The 19255-nt window shown below is 37.3% G+C and overlaps 1 protein-coding gene across 4 annotated transcripts in view; it reads right to left on the bottom strand.

Moving 5' to 3' along the window:
- Positions 1-19255, bottom strand: part of SCAF8 (SR-related CTD associated factor 8) — a 168050-nt gene that overhangs the window by 147841 nt on the left and 954 nt on the right. The gene's annotated exons all lie outside the window — the stretch shown is intronic.

Here is a 19255-nt window from a genome sequence, read left to right as displayed (position 1 = left end):
TCTCCATGCTTAACACCACCAACTCTCTCAGCCTTTCTTCATAGGAGACGTGCTCCAGCCCTCTGATCATTTTTGTGGCACTCCTTTGGACCTGCTCCAACAGGTCAATATCTGTCTTCTGCTGGGGACCCCAGAACTGGATGCAGTACTCCAGGTGGGGTCTCACAAGAACAGAATAGAGGGGAGGAATCACCTCCCTCAACCTGCTGGCCATGCTTCTTTTTATGCAGCCCAGGATACGAGTGGCTTTCTGGGCTGCAAGTGCACATTGCCAGCTCATGTCTGATTTTTCATCTACCAACATCCCCATGTCCTTCTCCTCAGGGCTCCTCTCAATCCATTCATCCCCCGGCCTGTACTGATGCTGGCAATTGCCCTGACCCAGGTGCAGAAGGACCTTGCACTCAGACTTGTTGAACTTCATGCAGTTCATGGGGACCCTCTCCTTAAGCCTGTCAAGGTCCCTCTGGATGGCATCCCTTCCCTCAAGCATATAAACTATACCACTCAGCCTGGTGTCATCTGCAAACTTGTTGAGGGCGTACTCAATCCCACTGTCTATGTCATTAATAAAGATATTAAATAGTATTGGTCCCAATATGGACTCCTGAGGGACACCAGTTGTAAATGATCTCCATTTGGATATTAAGCCATTACCTGCAACTCTTAGGATGCTGCCATCCAGCCAACTCCTTATCCATTGAATAGTCCATCCATCAAACCCATTTGCTCTACTACTAGGCTGGCTAGAGAATCAAGACTTGGTTGCCTCTCTACTAATGAAAACTTTGTTTTTTCATCTAGCATAGATGATTTTTAAGACAGTAGGCATTTAAAGAAATCAGCTATTCTTCAAATCTAGTTAAAGCAAAATAACTGCAATTTATTCAGGATTATAAAATATGAAAATAAAAGAGTTAAAAATACATATATTATTTTTGTTTTTAAAACTTGTGCTTATATTCTGGCTCATTTTTTCCTGTATGCCCTTTTGTACAAATGCTTAGCCAAAACAGTTTGCTATAATTATTTCCTGATCATGCTTTTGTAAGGCATTCATGCTCATTGGCAGAAGATAACTGCTTGCCCTCACATAAAAGAAGGCTTTAAACAAACTAGGAAAAAATGGCAACATGGCTAAATAGTAAAGTCAGTGAAACTATCTGAAGCGAAATGATATATTTCAGAGAATCAGAAGTGGTATCCAAAAGGGGAGGAAAAAAACCCAAAACCATGACCATAAGCTCTAACAAGTAATGTACATGTAAAAATACTGCAATCAAGTTTGAGAAACAAACAGGAAAAAGCATAAAAATAAGCCCTTTTCAGAAAAGAAAAGGAATAGCAGATCTATTAGAGTGATCCTCCAGGGCCAGAAGACAATCAGCACAAAGGACTCATAGGAGATAAAGCCCTACAGAAAAAGAACCCTCCCCTCCTCTTTTTAGATCTACACACTGAGGAAGAACTGTGGAGACTTCCCATACCAGAATCCTCCTCAAGTGTGCTTATAAGAAGGTAAAGAACAAGCTCACAATGTGAAAAATAATGAAGTGCTGGAATGGAACTCAAGAATGAAAGACCTCTAGCTGTGATTCATGAATTCGCACTTGAAACAGTCTCAATCTTGTAGCTTTAAGAGACAGGAAAAGCAACATGAATTTCTGACAAGGGTTCAAGAGGAGAATTACGAAACAACGGATCAGTTAGGTTCAATGTTTGTACCAGAAAAATCTGTATAAATTACACAAAAGAAAAGAATTAGTGAGTGCACAGATTAATTCCATGCAGCTATTGTAAGGAAAAGCCATATCTCAGTCTATTGTCCTCTGAAAGACTCAGTGAACATACTGAGAAATCACTGATATAGTCCACCTGGACTACCAAAAGACATTTACCAAAGATGTCTCACAAACAGCTCCAAAGAAGCTAAGCTTTCCTAAACAGGCCCTTGCATTACAAATAACCTGACCAATACTCCTTAAAGACAGCCAGCAAACAATCTGAATAAACAGTCATTTTGCTTACAGTAGAGGGAAGTCCCAATAGAGTGCCACTTATGCTGGGGACTGTGCCTGTATCGTCGCATATATTCTGGAAAGGACAAAGTGAGACTATCAAAAACTGCAGAGGAACATCAGTGATGCTAATGAGTAATAAAAAGGCAGACAAATTAAGCATGAGTACACATGAAGTAGTGGACGCTGGCTTTGAAGCTGACTATTGCCATTCAGGAACAGGATCTGCTGATACATGAGACATTTCTTTGAAAGCATCAACTCAACAGTAAACCAGAAAAATCTCAGTAGTAAATGCAGCACAGACTTTTAGAACCACAACATTATTTAGGCAACTGTACTAAGCTACATGACACTCTCAACCTCTCAATACTTCTGGAATTTCTGCCCTCCCCTCTAATCTCCAAGGCTGGCATGAAATCTTTAGGGATAATGAAAACTATGGAGAAGCTTTTAAGTGAAAAACAAAGGTGGCTAGGACTCTTCAGCCTGCAAACAGCATCACTAAGGGGATGGCAGATGTCAATACAATCTGAGTACTGGAGATCAGCTGGGAAGGATGGGACTGGAGGAGTGCACCAAATGAGATAAGCAGGGAGCAAATGAGAGCCGGCTGGTGGATGTGGCCTCAGACTGCCCAACGTGGTTTTCCGCAGCCTGGGAGGGCAGCTCTGGTGTGCCTCAGAGGTACCTGGCTCACTCCTGAACTATTATCACCAACTTGCTAAGTCTGTGCCCAAATACCATAATGAAACACACCCACTCTTTTAAATAACTGTATCAAATACAGTTAGCTATCTGTAAGCTAGTATAAAATACAGCTCTCAGTTTAAAAGAACTTATTCAAATGAAGTTTGAGCCTTGTCACAGCAGGCAGCTGCACTGTTTCCACAATAGAAATACAGTTCATTTAAGAGGGTCAAAAGTGAAACACTGTAATCTTCAAGTGGCAGACAAAACCAGAAGTTTCAGAGGTTTTGAAGCATGCTAGTCACATTTACAATAAAAGCTGGAAGAAAGCAAAGGAGCAGACACACAAACCATTACGCAAACTTCAAAAAATGTGTTATACAGCTGAGCTACCATATGATTCCGCGAATTATGAAGAAAATCTGCCTAATTCCATTCACTAGCCATTTACCTGCTTTTTTGGATAAACATCAACTCATACAAAACTCTTGCCCAAAACCTGATCAGTATTTCTTTCAGCGTCTGATCGCTATTGATAGATACTTGACGACCAACGGAACTTGTTTTCTCCAGTTATTTTCTTAAGTTCACTGTTGGAAGGACTTGCATAGTGGGAATATTTACCTAATTTCTTACATGAAAAACCAGTAAGTACAGAAACCTTCTGTTGAAATCTGAGGCACTGCTGTAGTGAACACCACAGTTTGGAGTGTCTTTTTAAAATGTACTCTAAGAGAATAAAAATTTCTCTTCACACACTCCACATCTATCACCAGTTGATAATATATATACATACATATCAAAATCCAATTCAAAAAATGTCGCATGTTGTTGGATCAATTTATTTTTCCCATTCATTTAGTAATTGATTTTGCACCAGAAACTAAAAAGTATATGCTGATCTACACAAAACCAATATTCATTTCCGAGCTATGCTAATATCTAAGGGGGAGAAGGAGTCTCCTGATATTCACCCGGAAAAGAGCACTGCTGCAAAGAGCTGTGTATTCACCCAAGGGTCATTCTGACACAAAGGCTCTCCTGAGCGAAGTCACCACAACACAAACATAATGTTTGGGAGAAAGCTGCTTTAGTTAAGACCAACCAACTTGAATGAATCTAAAGTTTAAACCCTGATAAAAAATATAAAAATCCATTACAAAATCATGTGGTACATTTGTTTGGTACTATCCATTCTTGAACTATGGCACATCACTCAGAAAACTAAACACAAGACATGCCCTCTCTGAAGGTAGATAGCATTATCACGCACAAAATTAACTGAGCAACAGAAAGAAACTGCATGTCTGATGCTAAAGAAAACAAAATTAATGACTTCCAAAGAACACAAATGTTAAGAAGGAACAAAGACTAAACTTCTACAGAATTTCATGGGGGTAGGGGGGAAGTCTAACACAATCAGAGACAAGTCACAAGGAAGTCTGACTGTACTGGTAAGAGAAACGATTTCCAAACTGTTGGCTCAGTTTTTGAAAAAACAAGTGTTAAATAATAAAGTTAGAAAAAATGTTAAATGCAGGCTTCCCATATGACCTTTTGGGAATAATTTTATTTTTCTCTGTGAGAAAAGGCATAGCAAAACTAATGCGAATACTTCCAAGTTACTGTAAAAAGTGCCAGTGATTTTTCAACTCAGCGCACTTAATAGGAGTATATATTTGATTGCAATGTCAATGAAAATTTAATGTTCTATCACAGTTTATTCTAGAAAGCTGTGGACAAGATGATGAACTGCCTATCTCAAGTATTCTAGATGATTAACCGTTCTCAGCTCCAAACACATTGCAAACAACACTGGAAGCTACAAAATACAAATGAGCATTAATCTTCCCAACCCATTTATAGCTATAGAAAACACCAGCTCAATTTGCAGTGAGAATTTGTGTGAGGGGAAGTTGTTTTACTGCTTTGCTGTATGATGATTCCATCCAGCCATGCCCTACGCACATCACCATTTTGATAATTAGGTGGGGGACAATCAATAAACCTTTGATAGGAGCATGCATGTTTGATTAAACACTGAATATAAATCACAGGAAATCCTTAAAGGGAAGGCTTGAATCTGAATGGCACTTCAGGGACAAAATGAGTCCAAAAAGATACACTTATCACCAAATCCTAACCTGTCTCAGTGAAAGCAATTCCCAAGGTAATGAACTTGCAAAGTAAGAATCAGATGCCAGTCAAATGGCCATGTAAGCAGGTAGTAGCTTATTAGACAGATAGCACTGAAAGTCTTCAAGATGATCAAAGTAATAGGTAGTTTTAAGGCCGGATTTTTGTTCTGGTTCTATAAGACTATCTCTAAACCTATTTTGTTACTGAGTTATAAAATAGCAAAATTTATTTTTACAAGTTCTTAGCCTGACACAACTGTACAGAAATGTAACAGAGAGACACACAGGGTCAAACCCACATCACATGTTCAAAACTATCAGTAATTCCTCCCCGTCTCTGTAGTAGGAGTGTAACGGCTAACCAATTCACCTTGAAAACATGCCTCAAAAAAACTTCCCTATCCAACTGTGCTTCACTCCTCCAACTTGTTGGCCTTGTGTCACACCAAAACATTCAGTAGCATGACTTACTGCCATAGAAAGGTGAAAAACCCTAGTGTCATAGCTTGTATTGTTAACCAAGTCTACTGCTTAACAGGAATGTCAATTGGAAAATTCTCAGTGGAGGACTTGAAACACAAGACTCAAGTGTGCTTGTGGGATCCTGACTCATGCCCATTCCATGGTGAGAGGAAGACCCTCTCACCATATAGATATCATATATGCCAGGTTCCTTTTCCAGTTCCTCCAGAGTCTCCCGAAATTGCATATACACTGCCTTTCTTATTCACCCTCCACATCCAAAGCCTCACCAGGTCCTGGGATGTTCTTGTCAAACTTCACCCAGCCCTAGTGAGCTTGGCCATTTCAAGTGCCAGGAAGTTTGACAGCAGAGACCTGGCAACTGTTTCAAGCTCCCTGCCTAACCATGCCTCTGGGCTGAGCATCACCGGCAGCACCTACTCCTACTTGGACCCCAGCAAGAAGTGATGGCTGCTATCAGGACTGCTTTTCTCTGTCCCTCTCTGGTTCCCTCTTTTTAAATTCTTTTTATTCCTAACACCTTTCTACCTTCTTGTACTAATTTATTTTTACCTCCTCTCTTTTTCCCTTTTTTTTTTTTTTCCTCTCTCTCCTTACCTCTCCTCCTTTTCTTTGAGCTAGGACATGGTAGAAAATGTGTTATTTACTGATGCATACCACTAGGTCAGAGAAAACTAATAGAAACAGCATTCAATAGTAGTTGTTTATGGAAGGTAATATACAGTTGCCCTTTTAGTGATACTTTCTCTGCATATTATTTTAGCTACCAGCAACCCACAGCTCAGTGATTCCTGATCCAGCATCAACTGATCTCCCTCATAAAAATCTCTGAATTCCCTCCACACAGGGAATTCAAATTTATTTATTTTTTTAATACATTTAAATCTTTAGCATGTTCAACATCTTTTGGCAAAGGCACATAGTTTAATCAATACCTGTGCAAAGAAACTCCCGTTTCCTAATTTGAAGCTGTGCTTATCAGTGACACTGGGTTTACCTAGCTTCTACACTGGAAAAAACAGTGATTTACCTCTTCTGTATCACCAGTACAATAAACCCCTTTCTCATCATCTTCCAGTCATCTTTGTTCTAGCCCGAAAAGAGTATTAGTATTTAGTAATTTCTCATACAGACCTGTTCCATTCCTTTGACTGTCCTTTCTGCCCTTCTCTGTACATGCAGTTCTGCCAACATGGTCCCGTGAGGTGCAAACTAGACTGCATGTGGCATAAGATAAAGATGAAATGGCAGTATAACGAGACTCTATTTCTTTCCTAATTTCCAGGATTCTGATTGCTATTTTGACTACTGCTGAACTTTGAACAGGCATTTTCATTTCAGTTGCAAGATCTTAATTACCAAATGATATAATTTCAGTGCCCATCACCGTGTACATAAAGCAAGGGTTACCTTTTTCATACTATCTCCCCAGCCTGCATTACCACATTTAACTTGCTGTACTGGCTGTTAGATGGCACCCTGCAATTTCATTAATATCCTTTTGCAATCTTTTACGGCTACCCCTTCAGTATCAATATCCTGAATAACTTAATACTATCAACAAACTTTTTTGCCTCATTATTCTACCACTTTTCCACAGCATTTATGAATACTTTGAAATGCACAGATTCCCAGCACAAACCCACATAAGATTCCATCATGAAAAAAGACAATTTATTTCTACACATGAACTTTTCCCCCATCCCCCCTTTTAGCAGTCATCTATCAATGTAAGGATGCACTCTTCACGGCAATTCAACTTCTTTTCAAACTTTTGGGGATGGATCCTCTCAACTACTTTTTGAAAATTCAAGTAACATCAGCCAGTTCTTCCCTGTCCACGTTTGCTAATTCTCTCAAAGAACTTTCACACATACATGGCATATTATTTTCTTTCATAAAAGTCACACCAATTCTTCCTCATTTTATGATATTCACCTGTGTCTTGTTTCAAACAATTTCAACTTCTTCTACTTCTCATCACTTCTAATTGATACCTTTTCTGTTCTTACATTTGTTAAAAAAGAAAAAAAAAAGCCTTAAGACTCAGTTTTTAGTATCACATCCTAAAACAAGCACTTCTTCCATACCACCCTCTTCATTGCAGTCAACCAATATTATCTGGAAATAGACAGAAATTGTCCTCATAGGGATTTTGTATGGATTTGTCGGACAATGGAAAAAGTGTCATTTCCTCATGCATCTCCTTCAGAAGTAACAGGTTCCAAATGCAACAAGTTACATAGATTTACTACATAAATGTACATTTAAATATCATATCCAAGAAACAACCAGGCTGGCAAATAAAGCTAATTATAGTCACAATTTTGTATTTTCCTCTATCTGATATAACGTCATGATTTGTGCAGCAAAAAGCAATGGTGTTTAGAGCTAAGAAACTACGTAAAAGGCATAGTCCAGTGTATATAAAAGTTAGGTTTAACAGCATTACTTATACTCCCTTCCCCCAACATCGTTTTAAATAAAGTCCTATTTCCAAACTTAGGGGGGAAAAAACATGGGCTTGCTCAAAGATTTAATGAGCTATACAAATTATACACTGGGAATAGGGGAGAGGCAAAAGGTCAGGTTGATGCTATAAAGCACTGAATTTCTGCTCTGTATTTTTTATTTAATTCTGTTAAGAAAAGTGATCTTCAGGAGAAAGACTACTGAAAGTCTGGGAATTCATCACCATATTTCAAATTTTGATTGTTCAGTAATGCAAACATTTTTATCATTATAACTGTAATTAAAAAAGTGCTTCAAAAGTTAATTCTATTGTAAATATCTGTAAAAAGTTAATTCTATTGTAAACAGCTGTAATTTACAAGGCAGTATACTATACAATGCTAAGCTATGGTCTAAAATTTCTCAGGTGAAGACCAGGCAGCATGCACATGAACTACACATCCTCTGTGGATGGTCAGTCGCTTACAGAGCAAGTTACTGCATCTCCATGGAAGGCAATGGCATACTACAGTTCTACAAAGTCCAGCACTTAATTCCAAGATCTTTCACCACTCTCATTCAACAGGCAAGAAAGGGAGCCAGACAGCTGTTTCCCTACCAAAATTTTGAATAAAAATTAGAACAAAGTACTACTTTTATTAAAATATAGCTTCATAAGTAATAGATCCTTTTTCATACCTCTGGCCACATCTTACAAAGGCAAGAGAAGAGTGGCTAGGAAATAATTTTTCATATAAGACTAATTTTGCCACTAGAAGGCTGGAAAGCTATGAACACCTCTGTTCTCATGTGATCCAAAGGAAGAGATATTCATATAGATGAATATCTGTTACACTGTTAGAGCTACTAAGGGAATAAACATTGTGATACTGATACTGTAGGACTAAGACCAATCTCTAAGTATGAGATTATGACCAGAAGTGCTGTCAGGGATATCAATTACATGTATCACTACTGAAATATTTTTACAGTCTTCCCTGGATGCTACCAGGACACAACACTAACCAGACATGATATATAATAATAAATGTCTGTAATTTTGATGTGCAAAAGAAGACATAAATACTTAGAAGTCAAGCCTAATACATATTACCTTAATAAATTAGGTTAATTTCTTTCACATTTCAATAGCATCAAAATAAATCAAATCCAATTGTATATACAGAAATAGTCACTAAAGTGCCTACCAAATATTTATATCACCACACTGCAAAGAACAAGAGAAGAGTATTGTCAGTTATTGCTTTAAAAAAAGGACAGAATCAACAAACTTCTATTATGTTGCACTTTACACACTCTCCTGAAATTTAACCTCTGGAAAAGTTACTTAAATTACATGGGCCCATCCCTCAGTGAATAGGATTTTTCCTTGATTCCAACTAGGACCTACCAATGAGAACTGTTATTTAAACCCAATCAGCACCTTGTTGCTCTCTGCACTGCACAGAAATGTTAAAATATATACCAAAGATGTGCACAAAGGATGACCAGAATGGCAGATGCTCCATTCTGCATAAGGTATTCAGTTTAGAGGGAAAACAACAAAAAGCTCTTTTCTTCCAGTAATCAACCGAGACAATACGAGTTGCCAAAATCCAACATTAAAAAAAGCACAGAACAAGAGATGGTTGCAACTCAAGAGCAACTATCTTAATACAACTGTTTTCAAACACTTAAAAGTGCATGACATGGTTTAAATTAACAAACATAAAATAATAGTCAATATGCTTGATACCTCAGTGTGTCTTCCTTTTACTGTTGAACTTAACTGATCTATGAAAATTTCAAAAGCAACCGAGAACACTTACATGAAAAGCTTACCTCCAACACATCAGCTGTATTATATACCACTCTTCACATATGTTTATGTTTAAAAAGGACATCCTAACTGAATGTATAAGCAATTAAGTGAAATAAGATGCAAAGTTAATACAGCAGTCTCTCCAGTCCATCACATTTCAGCACATGAAGAAGTCAGGTGTTACCATCACTGCCTTTGCTCAGTCCTTTTTCTACCTCCTTCATTTTGAGGAAGCAGATTTATGACTTTCAATTTACTGAACCTGAACAATTTGAGATGGAACAACGAAATTCCATTTTAGTTTTCATATATTTGAGCCAAAAGGCATATTACAGCCTATTTACAATTTCCTCTAAACCCTCTTCATTACTACTTTCAAAGAAAATTTTTAAGTTCCGTTGGTACAACTTGCTTTGTACAAACCGACTATAAACATAAAACTGGAATTTAAATAAACCACCTGGATTCAACTCTAGTCTCCTAAATTGCATGCAACTAGGAAACAGATGTTTAGTTCAGAATAGCCTCTAGAACATACTTCATTTGCTCCTAGCCCTTTACAAGCCATAAAATACTATTTCCCTTTTTCTCTTCATAGTAACTTAGGATGTTTACTGCATGGGAACAAAAAGCTTAGAAAAAACTAAACGGACCACATAAAATAGCTACGCAAGACTGGGCACTTTACCAATGCCCAAACTCCCGACAACAGAAAGGAAAGACTGATCAAAAAGTCCAGATGATCTTTGAAAGCATATCACATAAGAAAACAAGGAATATAACCGGGGTATTTCACCTTCTGCAATTTTCTCATCATTCCTGCCATATGGCTGATTTCCATCATTACCATTTTATCATGATTTTATAGCTAATTCTAGATGACCAACAGGAAAATCAGCCAGCTTCAGGCATAATGTCAGTCTCTGTAGATTTCCAAAGGTGAGCTTGTGGGCTGCCTGCACTGGAGAAGAGCCCTTTGTTCTTGTTGCAGTGGACTGGTTTGGTAAAGTGTGGTGCAGTACGGAGTTAAATGCCTTAGAGTAAGTCTAAATACAATCACACGTCTACAATTGTAAGGTATGAAATATAGGGTCAGATCCTAAACAGTATGAAAATCAAAGACTCACACATTTTCTCTGCCAACTGTTTCTAGGGCTCACAACAAAAGCCATCCTATCATATTAATTTCAAAATGTTTTCTCCTTAGATATGGTTTAAAATCCCCAGCAGTCACAACGAAACTTCATGATTAAAAACTTTGAAAAAAATCACAGTTTATAGTGGGTTGCATTTCTCCAACCAACATATTTCTTACATCAATGTTCCTCCTTTCCTGTTGTGTGTTCCACTTCACTCTTCTGAAAAATTAAGAAGCAGTAGCTACTACTGCATATCTGGTAACCAAGCTATGAAGATCAACATGTTATCTGAAGCTGTAATTTAGAGCAGATTCAGAGAATAACCTATTCCTTTTCACATGAACCAGCTTTGTTTTGTTAATATGTATTGAAGTTTTTCAGAATCCCGAATCTTCTATCTGATCAGATCTTTCCATAGGCTTCCAACAATCTGGTTAACACATTCTAAGCCCTTTGGACTTAACCTCTGGAAAATCCAAAGACATTTATGATTATTTCTCTTTCTGAAACTGCAATCACATCAATATAAAAATATTAGAATTGTATTTTTATATATCATACTAATTTCTAAATTATCCATCAAGAGAGCTCCATAAAGTCATGCCATGAGGCCAAGATTTTTAAACCAACACTTTTATAGTGGGCAACAATTTACAGTATTTTGTACTTCCTTAAAGAAAAGATGAGCTATAGAATAATAGTGATGGAAAACAAAGGATGCACATAATTAATTCTACTTCAGTTTTTCAAAGTAACTAATATACTAAAAACAGAAAACCAAAAAAACAAGGAAACCCTTACCACTCAACTCCAAATGAATGAGTATTTGGAAACATTGAACCCTATGACAGGCAACACAAGCAAGAAGATGGATCTTCTGAAGTATCTTTCCCAAAAATGCATGCTAATTCCATTATAAATTCCAATTCCAACATGTAAGACAGCTGTTCACTGCCTTGCATAGAACACCTTGTGAGTTGTCATCAGTGTTTATAAAAGAATATTTACTCCAATCTTTCACATTATAGACAGAACGTAACAATAAACAAGCTCAAGGCTACCAAAACAGGTCCCTTCAAACTCTCAGCTGCTGCTACCCTACACTGTTTTACTGCTCAGCCACCATCCACTCAAACCACCATTCCTCACTACTACTGCCTCCTGGATCTCAGCTCTGCCCCTCCACTTTTACACATATTCTTTTGTGCCCTCATTGTAAACGGGAACCAGAGCGCACACTGCCAACCCTCAAAAACCATCAACAGCAAACAAAATAACAAAGGTGTTAAGCCTTCCACACATCTATTTTATTATACTAAACATGTGCATTATATTTCTGAACATCAAAGCATCAGGAAAATGCCCACCAGCTACCTGCTTGTATAATCACAAAGCTAGGAGAAAAGATAGCAATCCAGTAATATTCATTTGGAACTTTAAAACAAACAAACAAACAAACAACAACAAAAAAACCCCACCTCATACAATTAAGAACAGTACCCAGTAAAACCAGGTAAGCTCTGTAAGCAAACTCTTGGAAAAAAAGTGGAAAGAAAACGATAAGTTGTGGTATATCCCTAGTTGCCATTTTTGTACAAATGGTAGCTCACTTGCCAAAAGCATACCAGCACAAACATGAGGCTATCACAAGAAATACACATCTATGGTGGGGATAAATCTGACAGACGGTCATGGTGGCAATGCACTCATTTCATTTCCTCTTACTTGCTCCAAATTTTAACAATTCCTTTTTAAATTCTATTTTAAAAATGCCTCCTTTTGGTATGTACAACTGGCAAGGACAGCTAAAGACAAGAACTAGTATAGCTGTAGCTGAAGATACTCTTTTTCTCCCGAAGAACATGTAACCTACAGTGTAGAAGCAGCTGCTGAATAAGGTTAATAAAATTACCTAGCTGACTGCTGCTGCTGTCAGTGCTCCCAGAGAAATACTGAAGAAAGCTCCAAAGAAGTGAAGAAACAGAAAGAAAAGGAATGCACATGCAATTCATTAAAACTTTTAATACAGAAACAAGGACTAGTATTGCTTATTGAGTTCAAAGTCAAGCTCACTGAACTCTGGATACACATGTGAACAGACAATTATGTACCACTGTCCCAGGGCTCACAATGGAGTTACACTAGCGGCTGCTGAGGCCAGGAACACAGGCTCTAACCAAGCCTGAATCAGCCACTCAGGATAAATTTCTTGGTGCCTGTCTGGAGGTAGAATGATAAACCAATTTTACAGAAAGAAAAAAGTGGGCCTTTTCCTAAGTGAAAAAAATCCTCATGAAAGTAATCACGTGTCTAGACCAGAATTTAAGACCTGCTTTGTCAAATACTTTTGTTCTGAATGTTTTTTTTTCCTGTAAGAAAGCCATTTGGATTACTAGACTCCACTTTTAGAACTGCCACAGGAAAACAGACTGCTGATGGCAAACTCAAATAAGACTTGTTAAGATAATTTCAAGTACTTTAACAAAGATTGTAGCCCCAGGCATGGTCTTAGTGAGTAGGTGAAAATCAAAGGATCTGAAGTCATGAGAGTTCAGAAGTGCATTTGTTTTAAACTACAAAATGGTTCACTGCCCTCTAAATGAGTAGCAAGCAGGATCAATACTCATACTTCTAACTATCCAGTTACAACTCAAGAGTGTCAGCAGAATCCAGAGATCTACATTACCCTCACAGGCTCATAGGGATCTAATCCAGACCACAGTTTAAGAAGAAATTTAAAGTATATGTATCGAAGGCAGAAAAATAATCAATGTCTGTCCTACACTACTTCACAAAAGAAATGAGGTCGTTGAGCAAGATATGCACAAAAAACCCCTAACATTTTGGGCCTTTAACACAGCCTTGCATGATCATGTCTTTACAAGTGCAGAAGTCAAGACTCTGTGGCTTGCAAAAGTCTAAGATCAGATCAGTCTTTGAAAATGTGACATTAAAACTGTAAATATTTATTCAGCACACATGAAAACATTTAATCAGGTGAACATCAATTTAATATTTACTGTATCTTGAAGAGAAAAGGGCTTTCTTTCCCTGTGCCCTTTTAACAAAAAGCAAATAGCTGAGAACCAGCAAAGTTCAACTCTTGCTGGGATGCAATAGAGTGAAATGTTTACATTTAACTGATACTGCTCTTAATGTTCCTGACAGCAAAAGGGAAATTAACAAATTCTTACATATTTTGCTGTATCTTAAGGGAATTCATGCAGTTTATAAAGATCCAGTGTTTCTTCTCTGAGGAACACAGATTATAAAGCAAAATAAAACTGAAGACCTTTTTCACATCCACACCAGAGGTTAAGAATGAAAAACAGAGACAACTTTTCAGATATGTGTCCATATGCACATGCAAATATCACCAAGTTAACTTTTTCTTCTGAAAAATAAGAATAGAGTAAACCAAAAGCTTTCAACCCAATTTGCTATGACAAAATTTACAAATATCAGACCATTAATGCAATTATCAGATAAACAAAAAAGAAGAAAGCTTTAAATGTACAATAGTTGCAGAATCCTTCAAAACAGCACAGGATATGAAGTAAGGTTGTACTTTTTTTATGACTGGCAAAATATTAGTGAGAGAGAAGAGGAAACAGACACAAGTTTTCTCATTTTCTCAGCAGCTAGGAAAAAAGCTCTGCAGATGTTTCAGGTGCTTCAGCCAATGTGAAACATGCAGCAGAACCTAAGAAAAATATCTTGCCAGGGAGTAGCTTACATGCCCTTTCACCGTTCCTCATCTATAACTGCTAGTATCACTACTTGCACAAATCAAAGTCCTGGCTCCTCATTTCAAGAGCATCCTTTTTTTCACTCTCCCCAGCTATTCAGCATCAATCTCTATTTAGCATCTTCATGAGGCATACCATTTAGCTTTTTTTAGCATCAGCTGGCATTCTTTCATGAAAAAGCCGTCTCAGTGACTTAGAATATGCCATTTAAATAAAGTAGTCTAAAATAGAATATTTGATTTACACTTCTGTAGTTTTGTTCACCTATACTCCAGTGCTCAGTAATTAAAACGTGGGTTATTTCCAAGGGTCACATTTCTGAAATTGTAGTCAACTGAACTGTTCCCCACTGCCACTTAAAACATACCTTCTAAAGAAAGACGATAAAAGTGACCAGCTGACAATGAAGTGCAAATAAAGTATATAGACAACAGCATTGCCAGCAAATGATCAGTGACTGTTATGTCCCTACCACTGACAAATTTCAGAAGAACCAGTTAACCCCAAAGTAGCAATGATCACTTTACTTATCGCTTCTTATCTTACGTGGCTCTCAACCATTCTACACACCAAAAGCTCACTGTTACTCCACTTCAAGAGCTACGCAAGGACAACCACTTTCATTGTAACAGCTGAACCCCAGCCCAGCAATGCTGTGGAAATTTTAATTGTGAATCTCGCACCCTAGAAGACATTTAGATTAACAAGAGAAAAGGCATAGGAACCCACATCCCTCTTAAAACAAACTGTAATCACTACCTTAATCTTACAGTGCTTTATGTGCATCCTCATCTTAAAACACTTTAAGACAAAGCATATTCCATCTCCATGATGACAGTTTTCCATTCAATTCCCTTGTATATGAAAGCATCAGCACCCAATTGTACAGAGAAAAGGAATTAAACTTTTTATATGAAACAAGCTCAAATGAACACAGCATTTCTAAAAGGAATCAGAAGACACATGACTTTTTCAATCGTGGGCTTCAAGGGAGCAGCTTTGCCTTATTCTTTTTTCTTTTTTTTTAATATATGATTGGCCTTTCCACAATTGCCTCTCCAGTATCGTAATATATTGTGTTGCCTGACAAATACAAAACCTGTAATTTTTCCACCACATTTCAGCTCAAATTTGTAGCACTGGATGCTAACAACTACTGTTCACTGGATTCAACAATATAAACTCTATAATTAGGTATGTTTTTAGATTTTGTTTTTAAGCTATCAAACTACCCTAAGTAGGTTTTAGCACTGCTAGCCTTCTAAATGGCTGTAGTGCAAAACTGCAGGTGCCAGTCTCAGCAACTTATAAAGCACAAGTGATTTTCAATGATTTGACCGAGGTGTGCATAGCTTATGCACGAGATATTTTTATTTTGTTTTTACATAAATAGCATGCAAAAAAAAAAAAGGTAAGGGCAGCATCATGGACAGCAAGACTTAACGAAGCTTGTAAATGAAGAGATTTGTGCCTGTATGTGACTAAAGAGATTGAAAAACTTTGAATGAATAGCAATGCTATGTTTAATTGAACTAAGTCAGTGAATTAGTATTGCAGTTTTTAATTAAACAAACATCTAAACTGAATTTGCCCTTGAAAACTTAAATAAATGTCCTTTCAGGATTCCTGTTATTCAATACTTAAAACATACAGTTAACACGGCAAAACAAAGTATTACTTCAAATATCCAGTTTGTGTTGTATTTAAGACTGATTCGTGATCTCCATTTCCCCTAAAATAAATTCCAGTCCTATGGCTATTTACATGCCTGTAAAACTATTTACATTTATTCTACAGATTCATATTGAAATAAATTTAAAAAGAATTAAATGTGTTTCAGAATTAAGGCATCCATGGGTCTCCTTTCACGCTTGTCTGCACACATTCTTCACATTGTAAAGTGAAAAATAATTTGGAAATACAAAGCTCGCCACTGCAAAGGACAAATACTGCAAGAAAACTCTGGGGAGTACAGCACCCAAAACCAACTTCAGGTACAGTACCTAAAACCAACGTGAGAATAGCTAGATTTGAAGTTGACAGCAAGACTTATAACACTGAACTGACTATATAACAAATACTGAGTTTTAATTATGTAAGTCTGTAATTAAACGATTACCGTCTTGAGTGCCGGAACTGCAACAGTATGCGCGCTTGCCTCTAGTCCATTTCAATTCCTTCTTAACAAAATACATTTCATAGAACATATAAAGAATTTGAAACATTTCAGTCATTTTCTTCGGTCAAGACCTGTTCTTGACTTTGATGTGCTTTTCAGGAAAAACTCAGGGCCTGAACTGAGACCTGGAGGAAAATGATTCTGCAATGGTTAGCCTTCATGATGTCAACTGTAGCAAATGATAAACCATGTGGTATAAAACCTTGCCAATTACCTTAACGGTATACTAAGCCAGTTGTACAATATTCTATTTATCAGTTGCCAAGCAGTTTTAATCAAATAGTAAAACATCAACAATTACATGAAAACAATACTGAGCATGTTTTATTTAGGAGTGTGACTATTTCTCATCTTTAAATTTATCTTTCCCAAGACTTTAAATGTTAGGGCTATTTTTCTATATATGATTAGGTACAGCACTGACAATGCCATGTATCATCACTAGACATTGAACAGCTTTCCAAAATAGCTGGCACTACTTCCAGTAGTCAGAGTTCAAATAAACTTGAGATATTTCTTTCTAATAAAATCAATGGCAAGCCTATGTTAATCACTTCAATTCTGACTGTCATATAGGATAACCGTAATACAAGATATTGCTCAGCTCACACACACATTTGGAGTAGGCTATACTACCTGGATGGACAGCTGCCTTTATTTTAGCTTCATTGCAGAATCCAAACACAACTCCTTCCTTCAAAAAGACCCAAACAAACACAAAAACCCCCAGCCCCAGAAGTACCCAACCTGCAGACTTAAGTGTTTAAATGTATTCAGAATGTTCTTTCTAAAGAGTCATCTGGATTTCACCAGTAAATTACATAAACTGTTGTAAAATTGAATGCAAACTGTATAAGAGAAAGTATGGTAAAAGTTTTTGTACAATTTAGTCTACTCCATCGCCTGCTAAATTTAATTTACATCTATTTTAAACCAAAAATCTCTAGAACAGAACTCTGATGTCATTTCTGGAGTATAACATGACCTTAAAACATACTATAAACAAAGAAAAGGATTTTTAGAAGTGAAGTACAAATATTCTGTAAGTTAATCAAAAGCATTTAGGTACAGCACAAACTACAATCTACGGACTCATACACTTCAGCTACTTTACATATTTATTAATCATTTCACAGTTCTAAAATGCAAAATGTTTGTAGGTCAGTTAGACCAAAGACAACAACAGAAAGTTAAGTTAAAGTCAAGTTCTGCACTAGGTAGAGAGGTGTTAAGAGTGGCTAGCAGTGACACTCAGGATTCCCCAAACTGTAGCAAGTCTTGTACCATTTACTTCCAGGATCACGGGTTTAGTCATAGCATCTTTAAAACCTTCCTACCAGTGTAGCCCAGCATTCAAATACAGAGACACAGGTTAAAACTGAAAGAGAAGTCATAAAAACAAGTCTATTCATAGATGCTGTCTATTTATACCATAGGAGATAAGTTGGTTAAAATGTCATTGCCTTATCTTCTGCATTTTCTTTTCCGACAACCCAAAGTTTACTGTTTTTCAAGCATTTAAAAGATTTAAGGCATATTCTAAAGGTCTCCTCTTCAGTACAGTTCTCACCTTTCTTTCTAGTACTTATATCTGAGTGTTCAGCAAGTCAGACGGAAGTTGTTTTTCAATATGAAAGTGAAGACTTTTGCTCATGGTAGTAGGTATACACAAGAAAAAGGTTCTCATCTACTTATGTTCTTCTGTTCTTGCAACTAGACTAGTCCTTTCCCCCACCTGACAATATAGCACATAAGCCAATCAAATAATAAAATAGGAAAAAAAAGAATAATTTCTGGCATTTATTTTTCTTCTAGCAGCCACAATGTGATTTCTTCTACTTAAGAATTCAAATTGCATAAAGTGCAACACCTACAATTGCACATCAGTTACAGCTGTTCAACTGCTCCCGAGTTATTAGAAAGTCCGGCCCATTTTAAAAACCTATCTTATTGTGGCTTGTAGAAACAACATGGTTGGCACATTGTTCCACTACAAACCTAAACCAGCACTGTATTTCTTAAAATCATTAAAACCGTACTACATTTCCCACTGGGGGTACCAAGAGGGCAACCCAGAGCTCCGATATGTGAGCAGTCTGTAGAAGTATACATTGTAACCAGAGCTGATACTGTCTACCGTTAATATAAGTAAAAATCTGTTTTTTAAGACGCATGACTTCCTATAAAGAAAATATGTATTTATTTCCCTTGCTCTTATATTAACTTAAAAATATAAATAATACAAACTCTCGCAATGAAAAGGAACAAAGCTGAGATACCACAAGAACTACCTCGCAATAAAATAAACATTAACTACCAGCACAAAAGAGCAGCCAGGTGCCGTATCAATACCTGAGCCTGTAGGCGCGTTTGTGGGTGCCGTAGCCCATTCAGCACAGCGCTCGGGTGCAGGACCTGAGCTCCGTGCAGGACGTAAGGAATGTCTGCTTCCATCCTGACCACAGCGAATATGCTATTCTCAAACACGGAGACGAGCCTCCAGGCCTTTGTATTCCCATCCCCAGATTTAAAACGTAGCTCCGCGAGATGTTCAAGTGCGCGCTGGCCGGGTGCGGGCACACATTT

Source organism: Haliaeetus albicilla, chromosome 7, assembly GCF_947461875.1.
Source record: "Haliaeetus albicilla chromosome 7, bHalAlb1.1, whole genome shotgun sequence".
Classification (NCBI taxonomy): Eukaryota; Metazoa; Chordata; class Aves; order Accipitriformes; family Accipitridae; genus Haliaeetus; species Haliaeetus albicilla.
The sequence above is the reverse complement of the archived record's forward strand: the minus strand, read 5'-3'. Positions and strand labels throughout refer to the sequence as shown.